This window comes from Phaseolus vulgaris, chromosome 11 (genome assembly GCF_051622355.1).
Source record: "Phaseolus vulgaris cultivar YP4 chromosome 11, ASM5162235v1, whole genome shotgun sequence".
Classification (NCBI taxonomy): Eukaryota; Viridiplantae; Streptophyta; class Magnoliopsida; order Fabales; family Fabaceae; genus Phaseolus; species Phaseolus vulgaris.
Genome location: NC_143508.1, coordinates 27,084,489 through 27,099,070, shown reverse-complemented (window position 1 = coordinate 27,099,070; position 14,582 = coordinate 27,084,489). Strand labels below are relative to the sequence as shown.

The following is a 14,582-nucleotide window of genomic DNA, read 5'->3' as shown; positions in this document are numbered from 1 at the left end:
CTTGGGTTTCAGTGCTTACTGCCACGTGGCCTTTCTGACTTAATCGCAACTCCACATGGAAGGCCTTACGACGCTGTAACCTAACTTAGGGAAATTCCAACGTGTAAGTCTTCCTTCCTCGAAGTGCATCTGGCACAAGGGGTGACTACCTGGGTGCCAACTCATGCACCCCAGCCTCTAGTCACTTGCCCTGGGAGTGTATCAACCTTCCTCTCGTACCATGCACATGGATTACCCCTGGGCGTGGCCTTCTCCCGGGTCGTATCTATCCCAAGGGATTCTCCAGAGGTGGCGTGGGTACTTCATGAGTCAAGTTACTCCCTACTGGTACTGGGGATATGGCCTTGGAGCCACCTTTCTCTTTCCCTTGTTACTGTTCTGAGGTACCGGGGCCCGAGGCCTCCTCGTCCATACCGTGGTCTCTTGCTGGGACGCCCCCTCCACGGTCTTCCCTACCCGTGGGTATCAGAGGGTGTCACCATCTGAGCCGAAACATACCCTTAGAATAACGGGTTGTGCCTTTAGGATGGAAGACGCTCCAACCTGTCGACGCCCAAACCTGGCGACGCCCATACCTGGCGACGCCCATGCTTGGCGACGCCCACGCCTGGCGACGCCCAAAGTGGTCAACATGCTGACTTTCCTCCTTGGGGCCCCCTCGGTGGGTCCCACCATATGTTTGACTTTGACTCTGGTCAACGCCCGGGGACGGGTCGGTACATAAGCCCCCTAGTCTTGAGCTGACAACTGTTTTCAGTGAAAAGACTAAGACTAAGGCCTCGCCCTACCATCCACGTGGCGCTCTGATGACGTGACATTCTCTGAGCTGGTGACGTGACACTCTCTGCGCTGGTGATGTGAAACCTTAAGTCACGCTTTAATCTCTTGACACGTGGCCCAATCGCACGGCCAACACTTAACGCCTCTCGCGCTCATCAAGTTTACGTTATATCTTTCAAAAACGCGCGCTCCCAGTTACCGTTTCATCACTTTTCGCATTCCTCAACACTGTTCATCTTCTCGAAGCTTTCTCTACGTTCTCTCTTCACACCTCAGACCTTCATCAACCCGATCGTTCAAAGGTACGATTTTTCTCCTTTGATGGCTCTTCCTCTTGGCTTTTTCTATTGAAATAACTGCTTGAGCCTGTTTATTTTCCTTGCATTCGCACTTTTTCTTCTTCATTTCTTCGTTCCCTCTCTTCTCAATCTCTCGCGTGGGTAGGGTTTTTCCTAGGGTTTCTTCCCCTTTTTCACCTTAACCCTCATTTGCTAAACCCTTTCTCTTCTTCATTCTTCATCTTTTCTCCATGGCGCGTACTAAAACGACTGCCAACCCTCCACCTCCCAGGGTCAACTACAGAGCCCTATACCCTTGGGCGCCTGACGAGTTGCTCTCTAAGTGCTCAAGTTTAACCTCCATGAAGGATTGGAAGGACCACGTTGGCGACCCAAGCGTTTACCAGCACAGCGCCTTCGCTAGGAGGCATGACGCGTACATCTCTGTGCAACCTTGCACTCCAGGCGAGCTTGTCTGCGTAGACGATAGGTCAAACAATGGGGTGCCCTTCTTCTTCTTTTACCAAATGGTGTTCAAACGCATTGGGATACGTTTGCCCTTCTCTGGGTTCGAGAGGGAGCTCTTGACCGAGATAAACGTCGCCCCTGCCCAACTACACCCTAATAGTTGGGCCTTCGTCAAGGCGTTTGGAATCCTTTGCGGGTACTTTGGCCAGCCCCCTCCATGGACATCTTCCTCCACTTTTTTGAGGTGAAGAAGCAAGGGAAAAGCCTATGGGTGAGCTTCAACGGTATTGCTGGAAGAGTCCTCCTCTCTCTATTCCAGCAATCCTACAAAGGCTGGAGGGGAAAGTTCTTCAGGGTGTGCTGCACTGAGCACGACCACTCTGTGCTAGATGGCTTCCCCCTATACTGGGTGCAGGAAGTAAAGTTGACCAAGCCTAAGACCTTAGATGAGTTGCCCTCGATTGATCGAGAGGTTTGTCAGATTCTGGCTAGCGTGGGGGTCCTCGATACCTCTGCGCTGATAGCTCGTGAATACGATGCTGAGGCCCTCACCAAATACATAAGTATGAGAACCATTCCCATTTAACTGTTTGCTTTCTGCTTCTACTTCTTTTTCATTCTTGCTTGTATGTGAATTATCTGTTTCCTCATGCTTTAACTTGGCTCGTGCTTAACCTTTGCTCTGTTTGCTTTTTTGGTGCAGATTCTAAAATGGATAGGAATAAAAGACTGAGGCTCGCCCAAGCTTTGAAAACCAAGGGCGAAGCTACGTCCAAAGGAGCTGGGGACTCCACACACCCAACCTTCGAACCTGCTCCCACCTCCCTAACCTCTTGCCTCCAAAACCCATCTCATAAAACACCTCCACAAACTCTTCCCTCTGCAACTCGCACTCCAAACTCCCCACCTCCCATAGCGGTCGTTCCCCTTGCCTTGGCCGAGACTACCGCAACACCAGCCCCCCTGGACAAAGGCAAAGGGGTGGTGGTGTTGCCTTCAGACGACGAAGAGGACTCTAATGAAGGGCAAGTCTTCAAGAGGAGGAGAACCGCCAAGGTCGTCACCTCCACCTTCTCTTCCAACCACGGTGCTGATTCACTAAGGGAGCACCCTCCAAGCGCCACCTCACCTCCACAACAACTGGCCTTGGAGGGTGGGGTCGAGTCTGAACCTGCTCAAGCCGCACCTGCACCAGAGCTTCCACAACCAGTCCAAGAAATGCTAAGGGGTTACCTTCACAAGGTGTCTCCGGGGGGCCAATCCAAGGGGGCTAAGAAGGAGGGTATGAACTTCTACCTTGGTGCCTTCATGGCCTGTGCCAACTCTTGACGCGATTAGGCCAGGGCCAAGGCTAGTGAGCTTTCTGCCCTTCAAGCTCTAGAGAAGGAGTGTGCCTCCCTGAAGGAGGAGAAACGCCGCTGGGAGCGCCAAGAGGAGGCCTACAAGGACTCCTTGAAGGTGGCTCAGAAGGCTAAGGAGGAGGCCAGCAAGAGACTACACGAAGCAGGGCAGGCCCATGTCGAACTTCTGGGGCAGGTCGTGCCTCTTCGTGTGCAGGTCGCGAATCTCAAAGACGTCGTTGAAGCTTCCAAGGCGTAACAGAAAAAACTCGAAGACCACTGCGTCGATCGAGAGCTGAAGCTGGGAGCGGCGAAGAAAGCACTTGAGGTTAAGACCAAAAAGCTTCTTGAAGCCAAGGTTAAGGCCTTTGACCTGCTTGAAGCCGAGCTGCGGGCAGAGTTGGTCAAAGCCTTCGCGACCAAAGATGAGGAGTTGGCCTCCCAAGCTGCACACTTCAAGAAAACGGAAGAAGATCTGGTCCAAGACGCCGCGGGTGCGTTTGCCGACGGGTTTGCTGAGGCCCTTGCCCAAGCGGCTTGCGCGAACCCGAGGATCGACGTCTCCGAGTGCAGCCCGATGAACGAAATAGTAGAAGGCAAACTTGTGCCTTTAGAAGCTCATGAGGATTAGCCTCTTTTGTAACTTTGTAATTGCTGTGAACACCTTCTTCTGCATACTTAAATATAATCGATTATTCTAGCTTCATACTCTTGTGTGTTCTTTTCTGCTCTTACTGCTTTTGATAACTTGTGTTCCAAGAAACTCAGCATCTTGCAACCCGAGGCGCTGTCCACCAACGTGTCGATGCTGGGCAATGGATACGAATCTTTGGGGCACGCCTTGTTCAAATCTGTGAAGTCGACGCACATTCTCCACTTTCCATTCGCCTTCTTCACTAAGATGACATTGGCCAGCCACTCAGGGTATTGGATCTCCCTGATGTGCCCAGCGCTCAACAATTTCTTCGTTTCTTCCTGCACGACGAGGCGCCTCTCCTCGTTGAACTTCCTTCTCCTCTGTCGTACAGGGCGGACCTTGGGGTCCATGGTGAGATGGTGGCATAGAAAATCTGGGTGGATGCCTGGCATGTCCGAGGCGGACCATGCGAATGCGTCTAGGTGGCGCGAGATTACCGCCGCCAATTCATCCTGCTCTTCCTGGCTCAATAATTGTCCCAACTTGAATACCTTACCACCAATCTACCTCTCGACCACATTGTCTAGCGCTCTCTGCACGAGACTCGCTTTTGTGGCCTTCTCTCCTAGGCGTCGCCTTATCGGTTACTTCAGGCGAGGCCTCCTCTGATACTCCCTCCATGGGCGAGGCCTCCTCGGATACTTCTTCCATGGGCGAGGCCTCCCCTTGTGCTTCTTCTAAGGATGCGGCGTTCTCGGGCATTTCCCCCGCGGGTATGGCTTCGACAGGCGTCACCTCGACAGGCATCGCCTGTTCCAGGGGCTCTACCTCCACAGGCGTCGCCTCTTCCAGGGGCTCTACCTCCATATGCGTATCTGAAGTGGGCGGGCGTTCCATCACCATGATCACTCCCCTTTTCGTTTTTAGGCTATTCTCGTAGCATTTTCGGGCCTCCTCCTGATCTGACTTGATCACGATCACCCTGCCACTAAGATCTGGCAACTTCATCTTCATGTGGCGTGTGGATGCCACTGCCCTTAGCCTATTCAGCGCAGGCCTTCCCAACAAAATGTTGTAGGCTGAATTGGCATTCACAACTAAGTATCGAATGCTCTCGGTACGTGACGCCGTTCCATCAATAAACGTCGTCCTTAGCTCCAGGTAGCCACGTACCTCCACTTGGTCCCCTGCGAACCCATACAAACATCCAGTGTATGGCCTCAACAGGTCAGGTGGCAACTGCAGCTTGTTGAAGGTGGACTAGAACATGACATCTGCGGAACTTCCCTGGTCCACGAGAACCCGGTGCACCCTTCTCCTAGCGGTGACGATCGAAATGACCACAAGGTCATTATCATGTGGGACGACATCGCGCAGGTCAGCCTTCGTGAACACAAGGTCTGACTCCCACGGGTCATCCAACCCTTCCTTAGCTATGGAATTAACTGACCTCACATACCTCTTGCGCTGAGAGGAAGTGGGCCCTCCTTCTGAGAAACCACCAGAGATGGTGTGCATTTCTCCGTGGATCAGCATCTCATGCGCCTGATCCTCCTCCGACACCGTTAGGGTCGCGGCCGTAGAAGGCCCGGCCAGATAATCCTTCAGAAAACCGTTCTTCACCAGCTCATCCAACTGATGGCCCAGCGCCAAGCAGTTGTTGATGTGATGCCCAAACTATTAGAATATATGGCTTTAAACTAGAGGGGGGGGTGAATTGTTTAAAGAGAGTTTTCGCAAACTTTTTAGCCTTGAACGAAATTACTTCGAGAAAACCTTGATTAAGGAATCAGTTTTTAGAAACATAAAGCAAAAAGCACAACACTAGTAAAAACAATCAGTTGTTTTACCGAAACAATCGGTTGTTTATACCAGTTAACAAATAACAAAACTGAATTTAAAGAGTTAGGGATAGAGAAAATGTACACAGATGTTTATACTGGTTGATGAATTTTTACGGCAAGTGCACCGCGTTTGTCAGAAGTAATAATTGTCCCTAAGGATGGATATCGATCCCACAAGGAACAGTGAATTATCAAGTACAATAATCGCTAAATATAGAACAAAACAATAAAAAGTGTATTGAAAGTGGTTGTGTTGGCGATGATCAATAAGAAAACAGGCAAAGAATTAATTGTTTCAATTGGAAAAATAGGGATTAGGTTTCATCTCTCTCACTCTCATGTATTTTGATTAGCATGTCAATATTAAGTTCTTTACTTGAAATTGATGCCCGTATAAAAATCATTTATATTGATTCCTCGCATATAAAATCCTTAAGAATGTTCCCTAACTATCGATCCCTCGCATAATTATAGGAACAACTTAGAACGAAGCTCATACGTTTAATAGCAATTAACATTTCAAGTCTATTCCTAGCACTCAAATATGTTAAGTATTGTTGTTTAGGTCCGAACCCTAAAAATACCTCCTGGTCAGATTTAAGATTCTCAATTTGTCACGGAAAATTAAAAGTAAAACAACAATACCAATAATCAATCAAGAACTGAATATTAATATATAAAATATCACCTCAATACATAAGAGTTTGAGCAGATTACTCCCAATCCCAAAGGGTAGAATTAGCCACGCATACTTCTATCACCTTCCTTTCTCCCAATTGGGTTACAATTCACTCTATGGTGTTTTCCTCTCAATCTGGCACACTAGGGTTGAACCTCTAGCCCCCTATTTATCCTAATTTTCTAGGGTTAGGTTCTGTACCATCCCGTACCCGGGCGTTGACAAAGTCAAGGTCAAAGTCAACGTCAAGGTCAAAGTCAACGAAAGCGTCGCCAGGGTAAGGCGTCGCCCAGGTAAGGCGTCGCCTAGCAGGGCATCGCCGAGATAGGGCGCCGCCCAACTGGGTGTCGCCAAGGTGGAATGGTACAAGGGCAAGGTGACCACGGCGCCCTCCCCGATACCCATGGGTAGGAAAGACCATGGAGGGGGCGACGCCGTGGGAAGGCCCTAAACCCTGGGTAACCAGGGAACAGTAATAAAGAGGAGAGAAAGGTGGCTTCAAGGCCATGGCAACAACACCAGTGTAGGGCAGCCTGACTCGAGAAGTACCCCTGCCGCCCCAGAGATGCCTTTGGGACAGATACGGCTCAAAGAGGAAGGTCACGCCCAGGGTAGCCGGGTGCAGGGTACAAGAGGAAGGCAGATACGCTCTCAAAGTGAGTGACTAGATGATTGGGGGCATGAGTTGGCACCCAAAAAGTCACCCCTAGCACAGTAGCACTCCCAGGCAAGAGGACTCACACGTAGAAACGTCCCCAGATGGGTAGAAACGCCCCCAGATGGGGTCAAGGCGTCGTGAGGCCCTCCACGTGTACGACAGCCAGGTCAGAATAGAAACACCCTTTAGTCAGGTGCTAGGTAATTGACGTCATTCAATACAGTTTCCGTTTCGAGCGTTCAGGTACTATGATGGCTCCCAAGCGTTTCAACGTCTTAAATGCGCTACGTTTTCTAATTAAACGCTTTAATGAGTGCGTTACGTTTGTGATTAAAAGCGCTTTAAGGCGCTTTAAATGCTTGGGTAGCTTAAATAGCACGGAGAATGTTGGAAACGGGGTTCGAACTTTTGGCAAATTTACCAGAACTCTCTAGTTGCTTGTTCGTGCTTTGAGATTACGTGCAAGGGACTGGGGAAAGATCTTTGCCTGAGGGAGAAAACATACACACAAATACACAGTTCTTTTTACCACCTTCAGAGTGCCATACGCGGTGCTCAGAGACGGAGGTGCACAGTTTTGGTGTTTCTTGCTGGCTGACTTGAGCGTCGGAGTGCAAACGACCGCTAGGCCGCCCTTTTGTCCTCTTTTTGCAGGAATCCACAGGCAACTAGTGGGAAGGAGTCCCTAGCTGACGGTCGAGGTCGCGCACGAAGACGTCCCAGTCAACCGGACGGAACATGTTCCTTCTTGTGTCGCGTTAATGGGCTAAGTGATAAAACATAAAAAAGGCCCAATCTTTCTTTGCATCTTTTTCCAATCTGGGACCTTCTAGCTTTTTCTTTTTAGCTCAAATTATTATCCTTTGCTCTAAATCTTCAATCCTCCCTAGAAATCTGCAATTAACACCAAATTTGGGAACAAAATGCTCTTATTCAAATAAAGATCATAAAAAATGTAAAAAAGTATAAATTCATAAATTAGGGATTATTTTATTTGTAAATTAGCAATAAATCTTCATAAGTGTCTATATTTTAATATGAAATGTTACGGAAATTAGACACTTATCACTCTCCCCAACTTAGAATCTTGCTTGTCCTCAAGCAAAGTATATGAATATATTTGAATTTAAATATCAAACAGCTTAATTCACTAAACAACAAATCAAATTAGAAACTTATGATGCTTCAAAATTCAAATCTAGAAAAATATAGACACAATCAACTTCCAGGATCAAATCAAAACAAACAAATGACAATTCATCAAGGAATATCTTCTCATATGCTCACGGTTAAGTGTTTCTCTCTATTTTCACTGAATCATAACAAATCACAGTTGCTTTTCATTTCATCTTCAAATCACAAACATATTAGAAACATGAATCTTGAGGTCTTTTACAGGGTTGTAATGAGGCTGGGCTTCCAAAAAATATTGGTTTTTCTTAGATAACAAAATGCACATCTTAAAGAAGAAGAACATACCTACAATTCAATTATAGAGAACATATATGTTATCTAATTACCACTTTCTTTCGATGTCACCTTTTTCCTCATTTTCTTTCTTTTCATGATTTTCATGAATTTTTTTTCTATCTTTCTTTTTTTTATTTCTTTTTCTTCTTCTGTTTCTCCTTCTTTTTTTTTTTTTCAATAATAGGAAAAGATTCTTCCTATTTTCAACTTTTTGAACTTTCAAAATCAGAACCAACCATTCCCTTTTCTATATGTATTGCATCTATGTTCTCCTTCCTTAGACATGCTAAAGGGTAGAAAATTATATCAATAAAGGTTAAGGTGCAATATTAACAAAAAATTTCTTGGCCCAAAGGGGATATAAAAAAAATGGAATTCTAATATAAAGGTTGGCTTTTTGGCCCTGGCTCCTAATTAACACAAACAAATGCCTCAATCATCTTCATGCTCTTTTATGATGCAACAAAAATAAAAATTAAGCAACCACAACTGTCAATTCATCAGTAAAACTCTCAAAACTGTTTAAGGTTCACACACTCACTTGGTTTAAATGGTCTCATTCCTTTTTGTCTTGTCATTATCTGTCCTAATCAATCATCCTGTTAAATTTTCATGTATCATAATTTTAACTACATTTGAATAGGGATTCAATCATATTTTCTTTTCTAACCTGTGTCTAATTCATCTCACTATTTAATATTTAAACACAAATTCTTTTTTCCACAATTCAAAATTAACATTCTAGTTCTTTTTTATTTGAAAAAAAATAAACTAGAAAACAAACAAATTAAAACTAAAATTTAGTCAAGAAAGATAATTCAAAACTTAAAATTACCAAACTAATAAAACAGGAAATTTATTCAAAATAAGCAATAAAAACAAACCAAACAAATAAGCAAATAAACAGAACACAAAATAACCGAAAAATAAAATAAATAAAATAAGAAAAAATTCAAATAACTGAAAAGAAAAGAGAATTAGAGAGATAAAACCATATTTTTGTTCAATCCTTTCTTCTTAAGAAGTCATCCAACATTTTTGTTAAAATTTTTATCTACAGTTGCTGGATCTGCCCCCCTGAATAATAGAACCTGTCCCTAGGTCAAAAATACATAAACTGCAAAATGATTAGGAGGCATATAGGATTTTTTTTTATTATTATTTACTTTTTTTTATATAAAATCAGCAAAGGTAATAAAACAACATAAAACTAAAATGTGGACTGGGTTGCCTCTCAGTAAGCGCTCTTTTAACGTCATATAGCTTGATGCCTATGTCTTTATGGGTCATCTAAAAGGATTACCATAGTGAGTGTTTCCTGTTCATTACCCAAGTAAGGCTTTACCCTCTGACCATTTACAACCCAACTTCTGTGTGATTTTGGTTCTTCTAACTCTATTGCTCCATAAGGCTTTACCTCTTTCACAACATAAGGACCTGACCATTTAGATTTTAACTTTCCAGGAAAAAGTTTCAATCTAGAGTTGAATAAAAGCACAGATTGCCCAGGGTAAAAATTTCTTTCCACAATCTTCTTGTCATGATATTTCTTTGTGCGTTCCTTATAAAGCTTTGAGGAACTATATGCGTTTAACCTCATCTCTTCAAGTTCATGGATTTGCAGTTTTCTCTTTTCCCCAGTCGCTTTAGCATCTAAATTTAGTGTTTTTAATGCCCAAAATGCTTTATGCTCTAATTCCACCGGAAGATGACAAGCTTTCCCATAAATCAGCTGAAATGGGGAAAGGCCAATAGGAGTTTTAAATGTCGTTCTATACGTCCACAGAGCTTCATCAAGTTTGATTGACCAATCTTTCCTTAATGCAACCACTGTTTTCTCTAATATTTTCTTGATTTCTCTGTTAGAAACTTCTGCTTGCCCATTTGTCTGTGGGTGGTAGGCTGATGCTACTTTATGACTAACCCCATAATGCTCTAACACTTTCTTCAATTGGATATTACAAAAATGAGACCCACTGTCACTTATCAATACTCTTGGAGTGCCAAATCTGCAAAAAATATTCCTTTTAAGAAATTTGATGACTGTCTTGGAATCTGCATGTTGTGCTGGAATTGCTTCCACCCATCTAGAAACATACTCAACTACCACTAGTATATATTCATTTGAAAAAGAAGATGGCAAAGGCCCTATAAAATCAATGCCCCAACAATCAAAGACTTCAATTTCTTGACTATTTTGTAATGGCATCTCATGTCTTCTAGAAATGCTTCCTGTCCTTTGACACCTATCACATCTTTGTACTAATGCATGTGTATCTTTAAACAACGAAGGCCTGATTGAAGAATTTTTGCAGCTGTCTTTTCCCCATTAAAATGTCCTCCATATGCTGAATTATGGCATTGCCATATAATTTTATTGGCTTCATCTGAAGAAACACATCTTCTCAGCAAATTATCTGCACCCATTTTAAACAAATGAGTATCATCCCACACATAATGATTGGCATCCTTAAAAAATTTTCTTTTTTGATGCCAGTCCAAATTCTCCGGGATTGTTCCAGTAGCTTTAAAATTGGCCATGTCTACAAACCATGGCCTCTTTTTTATTATCAGTAGCTTCTCATCTGGAAATTCAGCAAGAACCTCCGGCTCTAATGTGGTTACCTCATCATTTGCTAGTCTTGATAAATGATCTGCTACATTGTTCTCACATCCTTTCTTATCTTTGATCTCCAAATCAAATTCCTGCAACAAAAGTATCCATCGTATAAGTCTTGGCTTAGAATCTGCTTTATTCCATAAATATTTTATTGCAGCATGATTAGTGAAAACAATGACTTTAGAACCTATCAAATAAGATCTAAATTTCTCAAGTGCATACACTATAGCTAGTAGTTCTTTTTCTGTTGTAGTGTAATTACTTTGAGTTTCATTCAACACTTTACTTGCATAGTGTATTACTTGAAAAATTCTTTCTTTCCTCTGTCCTAAAACTGCTCCTATTGCATAATCACTAGCATCACACATTATCTCAAAATTAAGTTTCCAATCAGGAACAGTTATGATAGGTGCAAAAATGAGTTTTTCTTTCAAGATATTAAAAGCAGTTAAACAATTATCATCAAATTTAATAGGAGTATCCTTATTGAGAAGGTTGCATAGGGGCTTTGAAATCTTGGAGAAATCTTTAATAAATCTTCTGTAAAATCCAGCATGCCCTAGAAAACTTCTGATTCCTTTGATGTTGACTGGTGGAGGTAACTTCTCAATGACTTCAACTTTTGCTTTATCTACCTCCAGCCCTTTATGAGAAATTTTATGGCCTAAGACAATTCCTTCAGTGACCATGAAATGACATTTCTCCCAATTTAGCACAAGATTTGTCTCCACACATCGCTTCAGTATGAGATCAAGATTAGCTAAACAATCATCAAAAGAAGATCCAAACACAGAAAAGTCATCCATAAAAACTTCAATGCATTTCTCAATCATATCTGCGAAAATAGCAAACATACACCTTTGGAAAGTTGCTGGCGCATTACATAAACCAAATGGCATTTTTCGATAAGCAAAAACGCCAAATGGGCAAGTAAATGCTGTCTTCTCTTGATCTTCTGGATTAACCACAATTTCATTATATCCTGAATAACCATCCAAAAAACAATAATATTCTTTACCTGCCAATCTTTCTAACATTTGATCCATAAAAGGTAATGATCTTTCCGCGTAGCTTGATTCAGTTTCCTATAATCAATGCACATCCTCCATCCTGTAACAGTTATTGTAAGAATTAATTCATTTTTTTCGTTATAAATAACTGTCATACCTCCTTTCTTAGGTACCACCTGTACCGGACTAACCCACGCACTGTCTGAAATGTGATAAATCATTCCTGCTTCTAAAAGCTTTTGTACCTCCTTTCTAACAACCTCCTTCATGGAAGGATTTAAGCGCCTTGGTGGTTGAGCCACAGGTTTGAAATCTTGCTCCATGTGAATTTTATGCATGCAATATGTTGGGCTTATACCTTTCAAGTCAGCAAATGTCCATCTTATAGCTTCTCTATTTGCCATCAACACTTTTATCAACTTTTGTTGTTCCTCTTTGGATAAATGGTTGCTTATGATAACTGGCTTCTCCCCATTTTCTTCAAGAAAAACATATTTCAAATGAGTTGGCAACTGTTTCAACTCTATTTTCTGAGGGGTGTTGGCTTTGTTCAGTTCTAATTCATCAAAAATCCCTTGTTGAACTTCTTTTGTCTTTCCCAGCTCTAACAAACATTCCTTGACTTCCTTTTCCCCACAGTCCTCACAATTTTCATTATCATTTAAGACTGCTTTCATCAATGAATCATCTATAAATACTTCTTTGTGATTTTCCAAATACAGTTCATCCAGTGCATCCATCCTAAAACAATCATTCTGATCAATCAGATGTTTCATTGCTTCAAATACATCAAAGCTAACTTCTTCATCCTGCACTCGAACCTTCAACTTTCCTTCATCCACATCAATCATAATTTTTGCAGTCTTCATAAATGGGCGTCCAAGAATAAGAGGTACTTCAACATCTTCCTCTATGTCCATGATCACAAAATCAACTGGGAAGTAAAATTTGTCTACCTTCACCAAAAGATCCTCTACTATCCCATGTGGATATTTTATTGATCTGTCAGCTAATTGCAGTGTCATCCTTGTAGGCAGAATTTCAACATCCCCGATTTTCTTCAACATAGATAGTGGCATCAGATTTATGCTTGCCCCAAGATCTAGTAATGCTTTGGCCACTGTAAAATTTCCTATTGTGACTGGCAAAGTAAAACTCCCAGGATCTTTAGATTTTTGTGGCAATGATTTTTGAATAATGGCACAACATCCTGCTTCTAGCTCCACAATTCCTTGTTCTTTTAATCTTCTCTTCTTGGTCAACAAATCCTTCATAAATCTGGCATAAGTAGGCATTTGTTCCAAAGCTTCAGTGAATGGAATACTTATCTCTAGTTGTTTTAGAATTTCACAGAATCTGATAAACTGTCCTTCTATATTCTTTCTGGAGGGAGCATGTGGATAAGGTAAATCTACAATTGGAACACTTCTTTTTTCATTCTCTTTTTCCTTTTTTTCTTTTCTTCCTGTACCCTATCATTTTTTTCTTTCACTTCTCCCTCTTCACTCTTGTTTTTTTCTTCCTCTTCTTTTTTTTCTTCCCTGTCAATTTTTCTTTCCTCACTCTCTATGTCTCTTTCCTTACTTTGTAGATTATCACAAATCCCCTTTCCTACAACTACTCCACTTCTTGTAGTGATTGACTTACATTTCTCCATGAGTTCCCTCAACTCTTGTGTAAGTTGCTTAATTTGTGTCTCAAAATTCTCAACGTTCTTCTGCACAACCAACATGGTGTGTGTAAATTTTTTTGTAGAATCTTCCATTTTGCTCATTCTCTCTTGGGACACATGATCTAATAGTTGGAGTTGTTGAAAAGTTCCTTGCTTTCCTTGATCTTCCATGTAAAAAGCTTTTTCTTCAAAAGAATTATTTTGGTAAGCACATTGCTCACTGGAATGCTCACCTCCACACAGTTCGCACCTTAATTCTTGATTCTGCCTTTGAATAACATGTAATTGTTGAGACAATTTCGCCATTTGTGTGGTTAACTGCTCAACCTGTTGTGTCAAAATTTGATTTTGAGCCAATAATGTATCTTCAATCCATCCTTTCTTCCGAGTACTTCGTCCATCATACTGGTCTTGAGAATCTGTTGATGCCAATCCATTAAAAATCCTCGTTGCTTGTTCGGCATCAAGAGTCATCATTGTGCCACCAGCTGCGGCATCAGTTGAGCAATATCTTCAAACCCATGATTTGGGCATTTTCTCAATATCATCTTAAATCTTTCCCATGTCTCACAAAAAGACTCCTCTGCTCCTTGTCTGAACATAGAGATTTCAGACTTAGCTTTAATGTAGCGAGAGATTGGAATAAATCTTTGCAGAAATTTTTCTTCTACATCCTCCCAGCTCGTCAGGCTCTGATTTGGAAGTGAACTAAGCCAATCCTTAGCTTTTCCTGCCAATGAAAAAGGAAACAAGCGCATACAAACATTATCAACATCATCTGATTCAAAGCTCATTACTCCCACCAATTCTTAAAATGTATTCAAATGTGAATATGGATCTTCATGCTCCATTGCTGTGAATTGATGGGCACTGATAAGAGTAAGAAAATTGGGATTTATTTCCAAGGCGTTAGCGGTAGCAGGTATTGCGATACTAGAATAATGCCGTGGTCCTTGGTATATGACATAATCTCCAAGTGTCTTCTTGGCTTATTCTTCTGCCATGTTGCTTTCCTAAAATAGTAGTGGGAAAGAAGAAAAAAAAAATAGAGTATATTTTAATTTTAATTTTTTATTTATTTATTTTTATTTTTATTTTAACAAATAAACAGAAATTTAAATTGCTA

General features: G+C 42.1%; 2 pseudogenes; one reads left to right on the top strand and one right to left on the bottom strand.

Annotated features, from left to right (window-relative positions):
• Positions 1-9,433: 9,433 nt before the first annotated feature.
• Positions 9,434-14,250, bottom strand: LOC150023141 (uncharacterized; annotated as a pseudogene).
• LOC137811528 (small nucleolar RNA R71) lies at positions 13,973-14,078 on the top strand (annotated as a pseudogene).
• Positions 14,251-14,582: the final 332 nt, after the last annotated feature.